Genomic DNA, 7,887 nt, shown 5'->3' with positions numbered 1-7,887 from the left:
ATTCACTCAATAAACACTCCCGGGGCGCCTACGTGGCTCAGTCGGTTAAGCGTCCGACTTCGGCTCAGGTCATGATCTCACGGTCCGTGAGTTCGAGCCCCGCGTCGGGCTCTGTGCTGACAGCTCGGAGCCTGGAGCCCGCTTCGGATTCTGTGTCTCCCTCTCTCTGCTCCTCCCCCACCCACACTCTGTCTCCCTCTCTCAAAAATAAATAAACATTAAAAAAAAAAATTTTTTAAACACTCCTGAAGCACCCACTAAGCACCAGGCACTCTGCCAAGCATTTAGACATGTGATTTCTAGTCATTACCGCAGCGTTGCTCAAAGTCTGTTCTAAGGACCCTGCATTAGACTCAGCCGAGCTGCTCATAAAATGCATATTCCCGGGGCACCTGTGACTCCTGATCACCGGGTTGTGAGTTCGAGCCCCATGTTGGGCACAGAGCTTACTTAAAAAAAAAAAAAAAAAAAAAAAAAAAAAATATATATATATATATATATATATATATATATATATATATATATATATATATTTTCTCAGTGCCTCCCCAGATCCACCCAGTCAGAATCTCTTGGAGGTGTGAGGCCTGGGGTTGTGCGTTGTTAAAAAGTCTCTTAGGTGATTCAGTGCACCCTAAAGTTCGAGTGCCTTTTCTCACGGTTATCTTACATTGTAGATAAAGCCAATGCCAATTTAAGATGAGGCATCGAAGACTCACCAAGGGTCCATACCTTGTTCTAGGTCCCAGGAGCTGAACTGGTGCTGGGACAGAGCTCTCCCATGACAGAGCTGGGACAGAGCTGAGCACAGAGCTCTCCCATCTGGGGGAGGCCACTGAGAGCTCCAGTGCCACGCCCTGGGAGGGGGGAAGGGGAGATGCCCCCACGAGAGTGACTTGAAGATCCCTTCCTCACGCACACAGAGCCCCAGGAGGAGGGTGGGACAGAAGAGGAACCCATCTCCCCAAATCCCATGCCCCTTGCGGTGCCCCCAGGTCACCAGCCCACACACCTGTCCTCACCTGGCAAGTTTCCTGCAAAGCCTACCAGGGGATAAAGCCTTGGTTGCCAATCTCAGCTGAGGGCTGCGGAATTTCTCATCCTCCCCTGGGGCAGCCAGGGCGAAGGTTCCTGGCTTCTCCACCATCAGACCTGGGGAGGTGGCAGGGCCCGTTGTGTATGTGTGTTTTGGAGGGGGGTACCCACTTGCCCCTCCATCCTTCTTGGGCCATCATCTCCCGGAGACGTCCCTTGCCCCAGTGGTGGAGGGGGCGCGAACCGGTTCCGCCCAGCTTGGGCGGTTCTTTCCTGGTCTGGCCATATAAAGGAGCATCGCCTGAGAAGGAATACGCCGCTCATCTTCCTGGGGGCGGATGGGGGCTCTGTTCCGTGTGCCCCTCACTGCTCCCGCTTCCTCCTCCTCCTTATTCCCAACCAACTGGCAGAATGCTCAAAAATGCACATTAGGTGTGGCTGTAACAATGGGAAACCTTCAGCGGACACTCATGCCCCACCCGGAGAATGGACTCCTGGACCTCTCCAGCGGGTCAGCCAGTCCCTCTCCGTATGCCTCGCCCCTCTCCCTTACCCCACCGGGCTCCTCTCCCCGCTCCCCTCCCCCGCTTCCGCAGCGCAGTACTACTGACCTCGGCTCGGGTTTCCACGCACAGGCGGTGCCCGGGTGGGATGCCGGGGTCACAGCTCCTATTTTAACAATGAATCAGAACGTTGCCCGGGAGGTGGACGAAGACCACTCCCCTGCCGCTCGCGCATAGGTTCTCTCTAGGCGCCTCATTTACATAAGGGCTGTGAGATTGGACCACCCGAGGGCAAGGGGCGGGGCGGAGGCGGGCGGCGCCCAGAAGCCTCCGAGCGCGGGACCGGCCGCACGTTTAGCCCGAGCTGCTGGGTCTGGGTTCCCAGGGGGCCCATCAGAGGGCTGGCACTTGGCAGGGCTGTCTCCCTCTGACCTCCTTCCCGTCGATGCATCCCCTCTACAGTTCCCTAGGCTGGTCTTGACCCAGATGTCGGGCTAGAAGACTTAAATTCTCTGTGCCTCACTTTTCTTACCTGTAAAATGGGAAGGGTAGTAGTACCTGTGGGGATGAAATGAAACGCCCAGGCGTTTTCAGCCTCCATCTGCTCGCTTCCACTGACGTAGAACTCACTTACAAAATGCACAACTCTCTCTTTTTTTAATCTCCCCCCTCCCCCTTTTAAGCTAATATTTATTTTGCACTATGTGCCAGCTCCTATTCCAGAATCTTTACATTCATCAGGACACAGTAACCCAAAGGGCTAAGTACCAAGATCCTCATTTCATAGCAACTAAGGACAATTAACTTACCAGTGTCACGCGGCTAGTCAGAGGCAGAGCCAAGACTAAAACCCTCGTGTGCCTGACGTCCTCTGACACCACAGAACATCTTCATTCACTAATTCACTCGGACATTCACATGTACCTGTGCTGGGCACTGGGGAGAGGGTAACATGAATAAAACGTGCCTCCTTCTGAGATGAGAAGCCCATTGACCCATGGAAGAGATAGCCCCTGAACTAGGGCATCCTGACCCAGGATGGAATGGGTGAAAACATAGTTTAGTAACAAGGATCACGAGTTTTCAGCTTGATCCCCATTACTGCGAGCAACACAGAGAGCAGGGAGACCGATGGTCAATATCGGACTCTAGCAACTCTTGGCTGTGTGCTCTTGAGAAAGTTACTTGACCACTCTGAGCCTGGGGTGGGTTAGACATCTGGTGTGAGTCTGAAGCTCAGGACAGGGCCCCGGGGTCTTTAGCCCCCCTCCGCCACCAAACAATAAAACCTGGAGCTAACTCACGGTCGCACTCCTGACAATTCAATTCATGAAATACTCAACAGAGCCCCTACCTTGTAGGTAGGTGGTGCTGAGGATACTTAGCAAAGAAAAGATTGAATCTTCTGCTTTCTTGGTGCTTTACACTGCAGTGGAGAGCAACAGACCCTAAACAAGATAAATAAACAATATATGGAGTAGGTAGGCTGGTGAGAGGTGCCAAGGAGAAAAATGAAGCCGGGAAGGGGCTGGTGTGGGAGGGCATTACATCTGAAATAAGGTGGTCAGGAAAGCCTCTCTGACCTGTGACATCTGAGCAAAGGCCTGGAAAAGAGAGAGTGAGCCTGCAGGCCCTGGGGAAGAACAGACTGGCTGAGGAGACAGAGTGTGGAGGCTGGAGTAGAGAGTAGAGCGAGGGAGGGAGGAGGGGAAAAGTCCTGGGGCAGGACGGGTTTGTCCCGAGCGCCCTCCCTAGCTCTGGAGCTGCCTGGCTGGGCCCCTGGAGGGCAGGAGAAGATGATAGGAGGGTGGGCAGAAGCCAGGGTCCTGAAGGAGAGATAACTGGACAGGAGGCAGGAGGAGGAGGCCAGGGAACCCCGGGGACTCTGGAAAGAAGCCCCACTCTTGGAGGGGACCGTGGCTCTAAGAGTGATTGAGGCCCAAAGCGGGGCTTTTAATCATCTAAGTAGTAACAGCCCCTCCTTTTCCCAAGGGGGCAAAGCTGACCTGTCTGCATACAGGATGGGGTTTCTCCCAGCACCTCCCTGTGATGAGAAGGGCAGCTGTCACCATCCCCGTTTCATAGGAGTCAAATTCAAGGCTGAAGCGGCTTAAGCAAGTTGCCCAAAGCCACTCAGTTACTTGACGACAGAGCCTGGTCTAAAAAACACAGTCCCAGAGTCCTGTGGGATGGCTCAGATGGCTCAGGGTTAAGGGCGCAACGGCAGCCAGGGCAGCGCTCGTCCCCACTGTCACCATTATATCTCAGCCTCACATCCCCCTTTCTGCTCCCTGAAGAGTCTGTGCCTGTCTCTGTCTTTGCTCATGCTGTTCCCTGTGGCTGGGATCCGCTCTCCCAGAAGTCTGGGGTAGCTGAACCACCCCTGACATTACTAGACCCACTCCACCCCTCTGACCTTGACCTTGGCTTCCTCACTCTCCTGTGGGAATGGTCATCCCAACCTCAGAGGATCATGTGCTCCGGGCAGGCGCGGTAGTGATGCAGGGGGCGTGGCCCAGTAGAGCAGAAGCAGGAAGGCCTCAGTCTCTAATGGGGTCATCAGGGCTGGCTCCAGCCCATGGCCACCTGGGAAGTGGTGATCAGGGCAGCCGGGCTTACTTTTCTCTTTTCTTTTTTTTAATTAAAATTTTTAAACTTTTTTTTTTTTTATGTTTATTTTTGAGAGAGAGAGAGAGAGAGAGAGAAAGTGAGTGGGGAAGGGGCAGAGAGAGAGAGGGAGACACAGAATCCGAGCAGGCTCCGAGCTGTCAGCCCAGAGCCTGATGTGGGGTTTGAACTCATGGACCGTGAGATCATGACCTGAGCCAAAATCAGACACTTAACTGACTGAGCCACCCAGGCTCCTGCCCACCACCCCCCCCTTTTTTTTTTTTGTAAATTGCAGCCAGGCTTACTTTTACTGAAGAAGCCAGAAACCTGAACTTCTGCATGAAATCTCAACATCTTAAAATATGGCTAAGTCAAATTGTTTTGGTTTTGGTTTGGTTTTTGCCTCAAAAAATTGGGTAAACACTCAGATTTGTTCCTCTTCACAGAGATCTTTAGTCAAGGGCAAAAGACTTCTAGGATCTGAAGAGAGACCAGAGTATAAGTCAAATTGTTTGTTTCTTTAAGTCAAATTGTTTTTAAATACTCTGTGAGTCAGACCAAGCTAATATGCAGTGTTCCTGAACTGGTAAATCACAGATAGATTTTCCTTTAAGTGTATTTATTTTGAGAAAGAGAGGGCGGGGGGTGGGGGTGGGGGGGGGGAACAAGTGGGGGAGGGGCACAGAGAGAGGGGAACAGAGAATCCAAAGGGGTTCTATGCTGACCGCCCAGAGCCTGATGTGGGGCTCAAACTCAGGAACCACGAGATCATGACCTGAAGTCAGACGTTTAACCGACTGAGCCTCCCGGGCACCCCTCACAAATAGATTTTTTTATTCCCTTAGTGATAGTTGAAATAGCACGCCCTCCGGGAAGCCCTCCCTGCTTCCCCGGCCTTAAGAAAAGGGCTCACTGTGCTGAGCTGAGATCTCGTACAAGACTCACAGGGCTCCTAGGGTGTCTTTCGTGTTGTGGACCATGTGAGTGCGCCCCTGGAAGGGAAGACTCGGCTTGTTCAGCCAATGGGTCAGTATTCGTGTCTGTATCGAGAGTATGGCTTGCTTCACGAGGGGGCCGCCTCAGTGTGCCTCAACTGCAAAATGGGCTTAATGGCATTGCCTAGACCGTGGGGTTACTGTGAGAGCTCAGTGAGTGAAACCAGGTAGAGTGGCTGGTATACAGTGAGTGCTCAATAAATGCTACTAATACCTCTCCTCCAGTCTTCTCCATTCGGTCCCCACAGCTATAGCTTGTGAGCCACGAGTCGACCGTGGGCAGGGACTGCCCTCTCCTGCTCACCAGTGGATCCCCAGCGGCTGGGACTTCTTAGCGCTCAGTAAATGCTTGGGGAGGGAGTGAATGGACACCTGCCTGAGAGGAGGGCCTCCCTGCCTCTCACGGAATGACAACAGGGTCCTGGAGCCTCCAGTACTCCCAGTGCACCATCCACGCTGCCACTGGGCTGGGTGGGGCGGGGGGGGGGGATGTCTCTAAAACAATCACTGACCCCAACTTTCCCCTGCCAACCCCCCAACCCCACCTCAGGGGGGCCCCAGTGTCCGCAAGCTAAGGGTCCAGATCCTTAGCTCAGTATTTGAGGCCCTTCAGGGGCTCCCTGGCTGCCCCCCACCTGCCAGCTCATCCCCTCCCGCAGCCGGCTGGCCAATCCAAATCGTCCCTCAAGATTCAGGTCAAGGGTCACCTGTCTCTGCTCTGTGCCCCTCCAGGCCCTCTAATACTTTGCTGAACCTCTGACCTCCAGGGGGACTCCCATGTGTCTGCCCCCTCCCTGGGATGCAGGGACTGTGTCTTCTTAGCCATGACGTGTAACCTCTGACATTATGTACCTGGAGACTCAGTTTTCTCACCCGTCAAATGGAGCTAATATCCGCTCACAGTGCTGTTCTGAGTTAATAATGTAACCGTCTGACACAAGAGAAGGGCTTGATAAATTGCTTTCCCAGCCTCTTTGTTTTTTGGTTGTTGTTTGGCAATCCTGCTGACTAGGGTGCAAGGGAGAGGGCAAAGTTCATTGGACGGGGAAGGTTTGTTTCACCCAGGCCCCAGGAGAGATGGATGTGGCGATGGGAAGGAGGAAAACAGATTCAGAAACTTGCAGACAGGCAAACAGAAACTTGCAAACTGGGGCCAGAAAATTCTAGAACAGACTGTTTCGAGAGTTACTGGGAGCACCTGTGGGGAGGGGGAATTGGGTCCCATGTGATGCAGCCAGGATTGGTTGAGGACCCACAGTGAGAGGGGCCCTGGGCCAGGAGGAGAAACATAGCAATTACGGACACAACTTCTCACTAGGGGGCTTATGGTCAGCCTGCGAGGGGGTTGGGAGACAGACATAACCAGGTTACAATGTGTTCAGTGTTTGAAAGGAGGCAACACCCAGTGTCACTGCAGCCCACGTGGGAAAAGGATTAATTCCTGGGGCTGGAGGAGGGGCCAGGGAAGGCTTCCCCGAGGAGGTGGCTCAGAACAGAGCAAGAGAGGCTGTGAGCAGTCCGTGAACTTCTAAAGGCCGCCTACCACATCTGGAAGAGGCAGATGTCGGCTCAAAACCCGGAGGACGTTTGTCACGCGGGACCCGCTCACAACTGAACAAGGCAGTGAGGTCTTCAGCTCAGAAGCTGGGAAGCCCCTGCCGGAGCCATTGACAGTCCAACCCGGGGGGCTTCGAGCCGATGAGGCTCCGGGGGGCTCTGGAGAGGATGAGAGCAGAGGTTTCCCCCGCCCGGAACCGTCTCCTCCGTGGTTGCCCCCCAGGCAGGTAGCTCCACCAGGCCTGCCCACGCGTCCCCCTGGGGGGGGCTCAACCACCCCAAAACACAACCTACCGGGAGAGCGGATGGCCTTGCTCCTCCTAGCACAGGCCTGACATGTCGGGGAGGCTCAGTGCAGTCGCCGAGGAACAGAAAAGCGTCTGCTGTGGCTCTAGTTCCATAGGGTTGGATTCCCTCCCGACAGCCCTTTCCTCGTATGTTCAGCTCCCGGGGGAGACCCCACTGCTTGTACCCCAATACCGACTCTCCCCATAGTAGCACAAGCCTCAATTCTTATTTGGGAACATGGTTCTCCAGAAAGGACCGCAGTCCGCTCTCTTCCTCCTGCCCCGTCTTTGCCTTCTGCTGGACTAATGGCACTTGACAAGGGTCAAAGGTTCTTACGAGGAGGAGGGGCATGCTCCTCAAGCCATCCTCCCACCTGCTGGCTGAAAGGCAGGTGTGATGGCTGAGGCTCAAGCAGCCATCTTGGACCACGAGGTGGAAGCCAGGTGTTAAAAACTGCACAAAACAGGGGCACCTGGGGGCTCAGTCGGTTGAGCGTCCGACTTCGGCTCAGGTCATGATCTCGCGGTTCACGAGTTCGAGCCCCGCGTCGGGCTCTGTGCTGGCAGGTTGGAGCCTGGAGCCTGCTTCGGATTCTGTGTCTCCCTCTCTCTCTGCCCCTCCCCCACTTGTGCTCTGTCTCTCAAAAATAAACAAACATTAAAAAAAAAAAAAAATAGCACAAAAGGCTAAAAAGTCTGCCATCCCGGCCCCCCGGCTCCAGGCTAGTTACTTCCCTGGTAAGCTCCTCTCAAGTAAGCCAGTTATTTTTAAATTTTGTTTCATATTATATGCAGCTAAACCCAATCCTTCTTTATAAAGCTCCCGGAAGCCCCAAGCCCGGGAGGCCACACAACGGGACGGCGGCGAGAGGAAAAAATCCAGGTGTGGAGGCTGGAGGG

General features: G+C 54.0%; 1 pseudogene; it reads right to left on the bottom strand.

Moving 5' to 3' along the window:
• Positions 1 to 4,542: 4,542 nt before the first annotated feature.
• On the bottom strand, positions 4,543 to 4,648 carry LOC122225658 (annotated as a pseudogene).
• Positions 4,649 to 7,887: the final 3,239 nt, after the last annotated feature.

This window comes from Panthera leo, chromosome B4 (genome assembly GCF_018350215.1).
Source record: "Panthera leo isolate Ple1 chromosome B4, P.leo_Ple1_pat1.1, whole genome shotgun sequence".
NCBI classification, from domain to species: Eukaryota; Metazoa; Chordata; class Mammalia; order Carnivora; family Felidae; genus Panthera; species Panthera leo.
This window is presented reverse-complemented; position numbering and strand designations above follow the sequence as displayed.